Source organism: Oncorhynchus keta, unplaced genomic scaffold (genome assembly GCF_023373465.1).
Source record: "Oncorhynchus keta strain PuntledgeMale-10-30-2019 unplaced genomic scaffold, Oket_V2 Un_contig_6766_pilon_pilon, whole genome shotgun sequence".
In the NCBI taxonomy this organism is placed as follows: Eukaryota; Metazoa; Chordata; class Actinopteri; order Salmoniformes; family Salmonidae; genus Oncorhynchus; species Oncorhynchus keta.
The window spans coordinates 879,142-893,058 of NW_026289049.1; the positions used below are offsets into that span (position 1 = coordinate 879,142).

The following is a 13,917-nucleotide window of genomic DNA, read 5'->3' on the forward strand; positions in this document are numbered from 1 at the left end:
GAAGCAGTAGATATGTTCTATGTGCTCTATTTCTATGCTTCATGTCAAGTTTAGTGGTCTTTTCCTTTCGGTTTTGTACACCGGCTTCAAACAGCTGGGGGAAAAAAACTCTGGTTATTGAGAATATATTTCACAGCGTTTTGATGGTACAATGATTCTCTACACAGGTAGTATTCATCTCTTACCCTGAGGTCCGGCACCTGCTGGATTTCTGTTCTACCCGTTAATTAATTGCACCCACCTGGTGTCCCAGGTCTAAATCAGTCCCGGATTAGAGGGGAACAATGAAAAATAAGCAGTGGAACTGGCTTCGTGGTCCAGAGTTTAGGCACAAACTGAAATTAGGCAAACTGTTAGAATTTTAGCAACCATGTAATGGCTGTGCGATTTCTGCATATTCTACTTTTAAGTAGTTAACCAAATAGCTACCCAGTCTATCTGCAATAACCCTTTTTGCACGAACCATGACTCACCACACTGCTGCTACTGTCACTCTATTCCTAGTTATATGGACACATTTACCTCGTACCCCTGCACAGACTTGGTACTGGTCCCTCTTGCTATCATTATTCATTGTACATCTGCTATTTTATTACATGCTTTACTTGATTTCCTTTCTCTGTATTGTTGGGAAGGGCCTGAAAGTAAGCATTTCACTGTTAGTCTATACCTTTTTACAAAGCATGTGACATAAAATTTGAGTTGCAGTGAAACTCCTGTTCCTATTGCAGTCTTTTCACCTTCCCTCCCATTCAAAATAAAATAAGCTGCAACATGTCATCTCGTGGAGTGACTGAAGTATCCATTGAGGAATTTGGTGCATATTGTGTGATATAAATATGAGTTCTAGACTTGTCACTAGCACAAAATGTAAACATTTTATTTACAAAGCTTGGTCATACAGAGAGTAAAAAAAAAAATGTAGCTATAACCTTGATTTGTGCAACAGGCAGCCACACAAAATCACAGCTCGCTTGTCGCACAGTTGCTATAGCGATTTTATTTTGGGGGAAAAAATAAAGAATGCAGACAAAGGGGTAAGAAATAAACCTAACAATGTATTCATAATTCATCCAACAAAAATATTAAAAGCGCAGACCCAAAATGAAATACCAATCCTGAAGTCCTCACACAGGTATACATAAAGGGGAGTTGACAGTGAAATTGTGGAATGCGGAGTGGTGCGCTGCTTGAGAACCTTGGGAATGTCTCTGGATTCCATGGGGCGGAGGCAGCTCCACTCTGACCAACCGTCTGGTACAGCCTTGCCCTAGACTAGAGGTCGACCGATTAGGATTTCTCAACGCCGATACAGATTCGAGGACCGAAAAAGCCGATACCGATTAAATTGGACGATTTTCTATTTATTTATAATAATGACAATTACAACAATACTGAATTAACACTTGTATTATATTAAGTTAAAATATCAATAAAATCTATTTAGCCTCAAGGAAATAATGAAACATGTTCAATTTGGTTTGAATAATGCAAAAACAAAGTGTTGGAGAAGAAAGTAAAAGTGCAATATGTGCCATGTAAGAAGGCTAAAGTTTCAGTTCCTTGCTCAGAACATGAGAACATATGAAAGCTAGTGGTTCCTTTTAACATGAGTCTTCAATATTCCCAGGTAATAAGTTTTAGGTTGTAGTTATTATAGGAATTATAGGACTATTTCCCTCTATACCATTTGTATTTCATTAACCTTTGACTATTGGATGTTCTTATAGGCACTTTAGTATTGCCTGTGTAACAGTATAGCTTCCATCCCTCTCCTCGTACCTCCCTGGGCTTGAACCAGCAACACAACAACAACAGCCACCATCGAAGCAGCGTTACCCATGCAGAGCAAGGGGAACAACTACTAGAAGGCTCAGAGCGAGTGATGTTTGAAATGCTATTAGCGCGCACTAACTAGCTAGCCATTTAACTTCGGTTACACCAGCCTCATCTCGGGAGTTGATAGGCTTGAAGTCATAAACAGCGCAATGCTTGACGCACAACAAAGAGCTGCTGGCAAAACGCCCGAAAGTGCTGTTTGAATTAATGTTTACACGCCTGCTTCTGCCTACCACCGCTCAGTCAGATTATATGCAACGCAGGACACACTAGATAATATCTAGTAATATCATCAACCATGTGTAGTTAATTAGTGATTATGATTGATTGTTTTTTATAAGATAAGTTTAATGCTAGCTAGCAACTTACCTTGGCTTACAGCATTAGCGTAACAGGCAGTCTCCTTGTGGAGTGCAACGAGAGAGAGGCAGGTCGTTATTGCGTTGAACTAGTTAACTGTAAGGTTGCAAGATTGAATCACCCTGAGCTGACAAGGTGAAAATCTGCCGTTCTGCTCCTGAACAAGGCAGTTAAACCCACCGATCCTAGGTCGTCATTGAAAATAAGAATGTGTTCTTAACTGACTTGCCTAGTTAAATAAAAAGGTATAAAATTAATTAATAAAAATTGTAAAAAATATATAAAATCGGCGCCCAAAAATACCGATTTTTGAGAACTTGAAAATCGGCCCTAATTAATCGGCCATTCCGATTAATCGGTCGACCTCTACCCTAGACGGGCTCAAAGCTGGGAGAGAGTCGTGGCGTAGGCAGGGTGGGTGTCAGGGTGGAGAGGGAAGGGGTTGGTAACTTGATAGGCTGTCGTTTTCTGCTCATAATCATCTTTGTCAGGCTCTTGCTTTCTCTTCTCTCCCTGGACAGCCTTGATTTCTGGTAGAAATGGGAAAGGGTCATTATACTATACTAGTGATGCACTGACATGACATTTTTTGGCTGATACCGATATGCACCATTTTCCTTGCCAAAAAAACTGATACCGATAACCAATATTTAACATTTTAGCAGCCTTTTAAGCATTCTCGTACAGTTAAATAGTTAACACACAAACATGGACGCAGCGGTCTAAGGCACCGCAACTCAGTGCAAGAGGCGTCACTACAGTATCTGGTTCAAATCCAGGCTGTATCACATCCGGCCGTGATTGGGGGTCACATAGGGCGGTGCACAATTGGCCCAGCGTCGTCCAGGTTTGGCCGGGGTAGGCCGTCATTGTTGTTCTTAACTGACTTGCCTAGTTAAATAAAAAGTTACACATAAACTGACCAAAAGGTTATTTTGATGGCACTTACGCATGTCTCCATTACCAGTAAAACATAAAAACGCATTTATTTCACTTACTTGCTGTGTCGTTCATTTGTTCAGTCGTTTCATTCTCAACCAGGATTGATATGGAACGCCGTTTGGGTCTTTGCACGGAAATAATATATGAATTGTTGTGACATGAAATTCAAGTGATAGTGTAAAAAAATTTATGAACACGTTAAATTATTGTGATATGCAGTCATATTCAGGTCCTGATTGGTCATACCATTTGACGTGTCAAATAAGCTTGTTGACCAATCAGGACCTGAATATGACTGTACGTCACAATAATTTAACATGTTCATTAATTTACGTAATTCCTATTTCATATGTCACAACGATTCATCGGTACGTATGCTATGATGCTGGTAAAGTTGTCTCGCACAGTGCTGATCATTAAAAAAAAATTCTTGCTAGCTCATGGATGCAAACAATGTTCTTCCCCAAAAACATAGCAAAACCACATGTTTCAGTAGCATAGCTAGGTGTCATCTAAAATAACCCTAATTTATAAGACAGTTCTTATTTGATTAATGGTGGTCGGACCCATCTATGTGAAGCTAGCCACAATAAGGATTAGCCACAATAGTAGACTTTGCGGTTAGCCTTCAAAATAAAAGTTTGGCATAATTCTACTATTTGTGTTCATTTGCATCACTGTCAATGACACTAATCCTTATTGTGGCTAGATTCACGACACATAACCCGGTCCGGTCGAGCATCACTAGCCAGATGAAGTTAACTGGCTGCTTATAACGTTAGCATTGGGCAACAGGGTTAAGTAGCTGGCTAGCTATTTATTTTCATGAACTTCAGTTCAATTACAATAGGTGAACAACAAGTGGCTACCTAGCTAACACTTACGATTCCTAAATCCTTGCTAAGAATAATGAAAATGACTGCAGTTTCTACTGTTATTGCTTTTCAAGCTGGTTGTATTGGTGCTACCTGAAGCTAGCTACCCCAGAAGATGCGGTCAAACAAATGACGCTTTATTAAACGCGGCATTGTAAACATCGTTCATGGCCGGTGTTTGCAGACTTTTTTGTAGAGCTTTGACAGTTCTACTGTATCATTTTTGACACGCAAAGACCCAAACGGCGTTCCATAGTATGTATGTCATAACGCTACTACTGTGTAACTCCGGTAGGAGCTATTCTGAAAAATAGCGCAATTGGTAGTGTGTACCAGTCGGCGAAAGCCAACATTACCACGACAGAGAACGGTTGATTGTCAAGCGCAATGAATTCCATTATCTTGGCTTTAATGGATTTCGCCTTTGGGTTGTCTTGTTGAAATTCTTACGCTTTCAAATAACTGCTCAACTTGTTGACTACTCGATCCACACAGCAGACATTGTGGGCTAGGTTAGGAATGCTGTGTTGCACGTGTAGCGCAAATTTTTTACATGGCGTCATTAGCTCATGTACCTACTTTATAGGTATGCATGTCAGCTTTGACATCGGTTTTGCACTTTGGCGTTAACCAGATATGTTCACCGATATATCATGCATCCCTATACTATATGGTACTGTACTTAGTAAAGTGTCCAGAAGTGAGCTTGTGACAAAGTATGAATGACATACCATCTTCGTCAACTTCATCATCAATTCCGAGATCTTCCTCCTGGAGAGAAGTGACAGAGCAGGTCAGCATCCACAGAGCTCTCAAACCATGTTGATCTTTTTAAACTATTGGGTCACAACACAAACAAACCAAAAATGGCTTTACCTCCTTATCTCCGCTGATCTCATCATCCTCTCCTACTACTACTCTCTCCTCTTCATAGTCATCATCCTCCTCGTCAAAGTCTTCCTCCTCTACGTCCTCATCCTCTCCTAAAAAACAAATACACCACCTCCATTGTCAGTAATCACAGAGAAATGCCGACAAACCCTACAAATGCACAACAGAATTGCCTTCCATGACAAAACATATGGATTGCAATATATAAATATTCCATTTAGCAGATGTTTTATAGTGATGCGAGCATACATTTTACGAACGGGTGGTCCCGGGAATCAAACCCAGTATCCTGCCGTTGCAAGTGCCATGCTCTACCAACTGAGCTACAGAAGACCTTCCAGTCAACGCACATCTGCACTTACATTTCCTTGTATTCCCTCAAAACACAAACTAAATGGCTGCCCACCCTCATCGTCGTCGTCATCGTCCACCTCTCTGTCCGAGTTGGTCGCCTCCCGGTCCTCCGCGTCGTACCCGTCCAGGTAGGTGAGCTGAGGGAGCAGCTTGAACACACTCTCCCTGTAGTCGTTCAGGTTGGTCACCTCACAGTTGAACAAGTCTAGAGACTTCAGGCTATCCAGCTTTTTCTGTGGGACCAAATTGGTCAAAACTATATGGGGAAATGAAATTTGAGGCATAGCCTGAGCCAATGAGATGGTGTCGCACTGTATTGTGCTCTACCGGGAGTTTGGTGTACCTACCAAAGGTTCCAATGTCCTGATGTCTTTCAGTTGGTTCCCGCTTAGATTTAGATGTGTGAGGTTGGGGAGTTTCTCTGCTAACACGTCAAGGCCACCAGAGATTCTGTTGTCACTGAGTTCCAACTGCAACATAATGTGAAGATATCAGTCACTTCTGTCCAAAAACACCAAAGCAAGTAACAGCCTTTCAGAAAATAATGACTACGTCCCAAATGAAACCCTATTCCTTACATAGAGCACTACTTTAGACCAGGGCCCTCAAAAGTGCACTATATAGGCATTAGGGTGCCATTAGGGACGAACAAATGGCTCTTTCTACACCCCCGGCAGAATTGAAGGTATTTTTCAAAAGGAGTTAACACAAATGTTACTGGAAGTGTAAGCTTGTGTTACAAATGGAGAGAACCCCCCCACCCCACCTTTTTCAGTTTCCCAAGTTTGGGAAGTTTGGAGACTGAGATTAGGCCAACGTTTATCAAACTGAGGAATTCCAGATTGACAAATTCTTCTGTGAGTCCTTTGATTTTCCCTTCATTTGAACTGCAGTTGTCCAGGACAAGTTCTCGTACCTATAAGGATAAAATACTTTGTTAAATTGTAATCCATGTAATTAAAAATAAACACATGCATGCGTTGTTTCAGATGCATTAAACACTCAATGGATAATGCACCCATATTATGAAAAACATTTGATGCATTTATATAAAAGTTGTGGGAAACATGTGAGAATAGTCACATGTTGGCAACAGTAACTTGCTGCATCAATATTTTTCATGGATAAAAACAAAAAGCTTTTAATCTAAACTTCAGGATGAAAGAGGTCAAGACACAAAATATGGACCGCAATGATAGGAGTGGTTGTTATTCCACTGACAGTTTTCCTGACTTCTGTATGAATACTTGCAACTGCTCAGTTCCTAGTTACAAAATGTTAAATGTAATTGTTTAAAGAGCAGAGTTCACATTTAATAGTCAGGGACAGTCGTTGCGCAACAAAAAGGTTTAAGAAAGTTAACGTTGAACGTCAAAGGTCATGATTTGCACACTAACAAAGTGAAACATTGATAAGGCTGTCGAGTAGAGCCATCAATAAAGGTATTTGGTTGCATGATGTTTTATGTCGAGGCACCGCGGTTGTTTCTTTAAACCAGCTGCCACGAGGAAGAACCGCACAATACAGTTCTACCTTCACTTGCCCGCTGTTCAGTCACTAATGACACATGCAATGCTTTTTGTTAGCAAGCTCGCTACAGGCTAGCCATTGCCCTTTTAAGCGCTGCCGTGCAGTTGAGGACCTGCAAGAGAAGCCTGACTGCCCGCCATTACCTACCCTACAGCAATGGAAAGGATTGCAAATATACTCTAAATCGAAAACATTGAGGTAAATTGATTGACTAGCCATCGAGCAAACAACTGATAGGACAGTTTGTTAGAAATTAGGTTGCAACTGCAGCCCGCAAATCGGGGTGTTCCTACAGGAGCCTCTCTATATTGTAATGACCTGACTAGATCATAAAAGGAACAATTGTCCAGACTGAGGTTCGAGTTTACGGTTTATTAACCCAACTTTACACAGGCTACTGTTTGGCCGTAGCTTCATGCCAAATAAATTAAGGATACCCCACAAACCAACCGTGACCTTCTCTTGTGAAGCCCAGACGTAAGAGAGAGAACAATGGCTAAACCTGGTCTTAACTTCCAATGCTCCATCCCCCTGCCCAACCCCCCTCCACACCACTCCGCCAACCACCAGGATGCCCAGCATCAGAACATTCCAGGCATTCCCGTGATTGGGAGATAGCAGGTTGATTGGCATGTCGGACACCGAGAATACTGATAAGTACAACACAACCCACTTATAGCCTAACACACAGCTGTCTGTGCGGGTCGCTACACAGCCCCCCCACCATAAAGTCCCTCGTCACCGAGGGAATAAAGTCTCTGAAGCGACCCGGAGGGCTCCTTTGTCTGAGTGGCCGTGATGGTCGCAGAGTGTCCAGATGTGGGACCCAGGGGAGGAAGCTGCACCCGGTAATCAACCTCCCCTACTCTCTCCAGGACGCTGCAGGGTCCGACCCAGTGCCTGTCCAACTTGGGGCATCTGCCTTTTTTTTCTTAGGGGGCTGTAGACCCAGACCAGCTCCCCAGCCAAAGAGCCTTCCCCAGGTGTGCACGTCATAGTTCCTTTTCTGCCTCACACCTGCATTCACCAGCTGCTCTCTGGCGAAGGTGTGGGCTGTCTTCAGGCGGTCCTGGAGTCTCCGGGCATACTCCGGTCCTGGGGGAACGTGAGGGCTATCCAGGGGCCGACCAAATGCCATCTCTGCAGTGGTGCGAATCCCTCTCCCCAGCATGAGGAGGGCAGGCATGCAGGAGGTGGAGTCTTGGACAGCAGAGCAGCATGCCATGAGGACCATAGGCGGGTGCTTGTCCCAGTCACGCTGGTGTTTGGAAGAGACGATGGCCAGCTGCTGTCCAAGCATTGTGTTGAAGCGCTCCACAAGGCCATCACTTTGAGGATGGAGAGGGGTAGTGCAGGTCTTTTGCATACCCAGCCTCTCACACATGGTGGCAAACACACGGGACTCAAAGTTTCTGCCTTGGTCGCTGTGGATGGACTCAGCTCCAAACCTGCTGAACACCCCGCTGTCAGGGCGTCGACGATGGTCTCTGACTCCTGGTCAGGCAGAGCATAGGCCTCGGGCCATTTTGTGAAATAGTCCATGGCCTTGAGCACCCAGCGGTTTCCACTGTCTGTGGTGGGGAACGGCCCAACTTACATCCACTCCCACCCTCTCCATGGGAGCCCCCACTGGGAACTGTTAGAGCTGAGCACGAGAGCGGCCTGGGGGTCCCTTTTTCGCTGTGCAGTGGTCACAGTGGCAGCAAAAGTCCTCCACATCCCTCGTGCTGCCCCCAGTAAAAGCCCTGACAGGCCGAAGCACATAATGGTGCCAGGTTTCCTCCAGACGCGACGCTTGGCATTCAGGCCAAAGACTTCAATCTTGGTTTCATCAGACCAGAGAATCTTGTTTTCCATGGTCCGAGAGTCCTTTAGGTGCCTTTTGGCAAACTCCAATTGGGCTGTCATGTGCCTTACTGAGGAGTGGCTTTCATCTGCCCACTCCAGCATGAAGACCTGATTGGTGAAGTGCTGCAGAGATGGGAGAACCTTCCAGAAGGACAACCATCTCCACAGAGGAACTCTGGAGCTCTGTCAGAGTAGCCATCAGGTTCTTGGTCACCTCCCTGACCAAGGCCCTCCTCCCCCGATTGCTCAGTCTGGCCGGGCGGCCAGCTCCAGGAAGAGTCTTGGTGGTTCCAAACTTCTTAAGAATGATTTAAGAATGGAGGCCACTGTGTTCTTGGTGTGCCTTCAATGATGCAGACATTTTTTGGTACCCTTCCCCAGATGTGTGCCTTGACACAATCGGTCTCATGGCTTGGTTTTTGCTCTGATGTGTACTGTGGTACCTTAAAATAGACAGTTGTGTGCCTTTCCAAATCATATCCAATCAATTGAATTCACCACAGGTGTCTCAAGGATGATCAATGGAAACAGGATGCACCTGAGCTCAATTGAGTCTCATAGCAAAGGGTCTGAATACATATGTAAATAAGACCATTTTCACTTTGTCATTATGGGATAACAAAACAACAAGTCAAGGGGTCTGAATACGAAGGTTGCTGCCTGTCACATGACCTATATCAGTACACTTAACTTGAACATTATGAAACATATATTAGATCAAATACACCTCACGTAGCAAATAGGCCATACATTTTTGTTGACCAAATTCGAAACTCATTGACCGCCATACAAAAACTCCTTGCTTGGTTGGCGAAACAACCCCACTTGCTGGAGGGAGAAAGATTTTCAGCCAAATTAGGCCTCACTTCCTCTTTGTTATAGCTAGTACACACCAGTAGCACAGAACAATCAGACAGATATTTCACCAGTTGTATGAATGTGAAGCATCTGGTCACTCAATACTAAATATGGTGATGAGAGGAAGCCCAGTGGCCAGCAATGGGAGAAGATGGAGTTTGGGCCAACATTCTGCTAATTTTCTCATCTATTAAACATTTGATCTCCATACAGTATTGCGTTTCCAAAACTAGAACCTGTAACAGACAAGAGTTTTGTAGATTTGACCCTTTGCCAAAGTTAAAAATGTATGTGTTCCATATAAAAAATATGCAATAAATGATAGAACGTGCCAATAGGATCTCACTAGCTCGTGCATGCTCTGCCCATCTCCTTGGTTGTTCTGCCAACTATGATTCATTTGCTCCCATTGGAAGTGACAGGCTCAGGTCTATCTTGGGCACAGGAGGTTGGTGGCACCTTAATTGGGGAGAATGGACTCGTGTTAATGACTGGAGTGGAATGGTATCAAATGTGACTTGTTTCAGAAAAAACCTTGCGTATGTCACGGGTCACTATTTCACAGGAGAGCCATTTGAATATCATTTTTTTTTAAATCAAAATGCATATTTTGGCAGAAATGTCTTCTGAAACATAACTTTCATGTGCCTTAAGACTTGTATGCCTTCTGTAAATACAAATAAAATAGTTAAATACTGAGCCTAGTTGGTTTATCCACAGAAAGACAGCAACCTTCTCGCTAGCCATGATTGGCTGAGATAATGAGTGGACTAGACATGCCGAGAGATGAGTTCGGATTGGTCTGCCATATAGCACGCTTCTGTCCATTTGAGCTGGTCAGTATGTGTAGGTAATCCTGTCTTGTGCGGCTTTTTTTTACCAAGTATATTGCGTAGGAGAACTGCATAAGTGTTGCTCTCCACTTTCTGGAGGACCAAGTTTTAACCAGTGGAATTAGAGAATGATAGCTAAGGAGATGGAGAAAACACCAGTCTCTGGATTACATCTTCAAACTAAGGGCAACCATGGTAGAATACATCAAAACACGTGGTTTCCGGCCATTATGAGTCGTTCTCCCCGCAGCAGCCTTCTGTGCTCTTGGGTTAGTTACAAAAATCTTTACCAGTAGTGTCCTTCACCCCCACTGGTCAGACACTGTTTTCCCGCAGTTCTGTTAACGACGGCGGCAGCGGAGGACACTGTGCTAGCTTAGCCAGGTCGTCCTGAGGCTGACGCCGGTACACAGCAGGCGGGGGCGATGACGTGTGTTAGTTAGCTAACAGTGTCGCTGACTAGCAAGCTAGCTAGTTAGCACATGGTGTCGTCCTAGCCTCCCGCGGGGGCGACCGTTAGACAGTGTCCTTCGCCCCCGCTTGTCAGGCATGGTTTTCTCCGGTACGTGGGGGTGACAGTGTGCTAGCTAGCTAACTAGCATGCTAGCACATAGTGTTTTCCCAGCTTCCCGACTGCTGTGGGAGTGACCCGGTACAGTGTCCCGCTAGCTAGCAAAGAGGACTCTGGTACACAGCAGGCGGGGGCGACGCCGTGCGTTAACTAATAAGCTACCAGTGTCGCTGACTAGCAAGCTAGCTAGTTAGCACATGGTATCGTCCCAGCCTCCCACGTGTTGTGCTCGTGGGAGGCGACCGGTAAACAGTGTCCTTCGCACCCGCCTGTCAGGCATGGTTTTCTCCGGTATGTGGGGGCGAAAATGTGCTAGCTAGCTAACTAACAAGCTAGCAGTGTCACCCCAGCCTCCCGACTGCTGTGCTAGCGACCACTAGACAGTGTCCCGCTAGCAGGCAAAGAGGACTCCGGTACACAGCAGGAGAGAGTGAAACATTTATTTCCCTTTTGAGCCACATTCAAAAAGGTGTCACACAAGCATGAAGATGTTGTGCTCTAGGGGTGCATTCATGCGGGAACCAATGGACTTATCGGGGTGTTTCTACAGATGCAGGAGGGGACGTCCCTAAAGATGCAGGAATGCCCACATGCAACAACGCCCTGAATTGCAGGCTGCAGTTGCACACTATTGGAAATTAGTAAAACAAAGATGGAGTTCCTTCCTCTAGAGCTTCAAAGACGACAGAATGACAACATGGTGATTCCTGAGATGCAGTGATCTAAACGCTCCAAATAAGAATGACTGTTTACTCGCAGTAATACCGTAAAAATATCAATTCAAATGCATTCAATGTTGAATACTTGTATTCATGCATTCATGAAAAGCCAGAGGTCGAACGGAGTTTTAGCAGCCCACACACCGAACGCCTTTGGCTCGGTCTCATGTCATTCAGGCCGGCTTTTTCACAAGACGGCGACCAACATGTTAATCGTCTTTCCTATACATTATAAAATGTGAGATTATTAACACAAAGTACAAAATATCGACAATGAACGTGGAGCTTGTTGGCCAGTTTCAGTAAGTTTTTTGTTTTCCTTCGTGGTAGTTGCGAGGAATAATATGACTGGGAATATACATTCGTTGACCGCTCACAACAGATGCGGTAAAGAAGTCGATCGAACTGGACCAAAACAATGGAATTGCCATGGAAACGCATATGGGAAAGGGCTGTGGAGGAAAGATTCCGAATTTCTTCATTGCCCCAACGAAATTAGTTTACATTTAGGCAATGTATTTTACACGTTAAGGTAAAAATCGGAGTAGAACGCTTACATGGATGTCAACATCATGTCATCGTAACCAATCAACTGTGTTACAGTTTTTAAAACACGACTACCATCGATTTATGTATGCTACCTAACAAGTTTAGCTATATGAACGGGAGTTAGTATTTATCCGTCACTTCTGAGCCTTAAGGGGCAACTTCTAAACATTATGCAGCGAAAACAGCCAAACATATCAATCGGGTTTAAGTAACCACATTGTGGGCCTGTGACAATACATAAATAAACCCTTATTTGATACATCCACTTTGTTTGGCGCACATTCAACAAATCTGACCTATCTAATCAATGGAACGGTCTGCATTCCATTGACTCCTTTACCTTATCTACACCGGCGATGTTTTTCCACTCTTCGTTTGCCCGGCGTTTGCTGCTATAGCCCATCCGTGACAAGGATCGACGAGTTGTGCGTTCCGAGATGCCGTTTTGCACACCACTGTTGTACTGCGCCGTTATTTGTCTAACTGTAGCCCGCCTGTTAGTTTGCACGATTCTTTCCAATCTCATTCGACCCCTCTTATCAACGAGCTGTTTACGCCCACTGGACTGTCGCTGACTGGATGTTTTTTGTTTGTCGCGCCATTCTCGGTAAACCACAGACACTGCCGTGCGTGAAAAGCCCAAGAGTGCGGCTGTTTGTGAGATACTGGATCCGGCGCGTCTGGAACCGACGATCATACCACGCTCAAAGTCCCTTAAGTCACTCTTTTTGCCCATTCTTACGTTCAATATAACATAACTAGACGCCTGTCTGCATGCTTTATATAGCAAGCCACGGCCACGTGACTGTCTGTAGGAGCGATCCATTTTCGGGAACGGGGTGGTGCACCTAATTATGTGTTTAACCCCTGGAGTGGGGTACTGTATTGCAGCCATCTTGGCACTCAATTGTGAAAGAGTATTTTAGAAGCTATAGAAAAGCATGTGTCTACATTCGTTTTTGACAAGTGTATTATATTACAGACAACTTAATGCATTCTTTTAGGGTAAGTAAGGGTAAGTAATCCTTCTCACCCCCCCAACAAGATTTAGATGCAAGTGGCTGTTCCACTGGTTGTCATAAGGTGTATGCACCAATTTGTAAGTCGCTCTGGATAAGAGCGTCTGCTAAATGACTTAAATGTAAATGTAAATGTTTTAAATTATATGAGCTAAGCATAAAATATAAAAATGTTCCTTAAAGTAAACTCAGGAAAAAAAAGAAACGTCCCCTTTTCAGGACCCTGTCTTTCAAAGATAATTCGTAAAAATCCAAATAACACAGATCTTCATTGTAAAGGGTTTAAACACTGTTTCCCATACTTGAACCATAAACAATTAATGAACATGCACCTGGAATGTCGTTAAGACACTAACAGCTTATAGACGGTAGGCAATTAAGGTCACAGTTATGAAAACTTAGGACACTAAAGAGGCCTTTCTACGGACTCTGAAAAACACAAAAAGAAAGATGCCCAGGGTCCCTGCTCATCTGTGTGAACGTGCCTTAGGCATATCCCACCCATTTTCACCTACCTCATCCCCATACTGTTTTTATTTATTTGCTCTTTTGCACACAAATATCTCTACCTGTACATGACCATCTGATCATTTATCACTCCAGTGTTAATCTTCAAAATTGTAATTATTCGCCTACCTCCTCATGCCTTTTGCACACAATGTATATAGACTCCCCCTTTTTTTCTACTGTGTTATTGACTTGTTAATTGTTTACTCCATGTGTAACTCT

The 13,917-nt window shown here is 43.8% G+C and overlaps 1 pseudogene; it reads right to left on the reverse strand.

The window, feature by feature from the left end:
• Positions 1-856: 856 nt before the first annotated feature.
• LOC118374025 (acidic leucine-rich nuclear phosphoprotein 32 family member B-like) lies at positions 857-12,939 on the reverse strand (annotated as a pseudogene).
• Between the last annotated feature and the right edge of the window lie 978 nt (positions 12,940-13,917).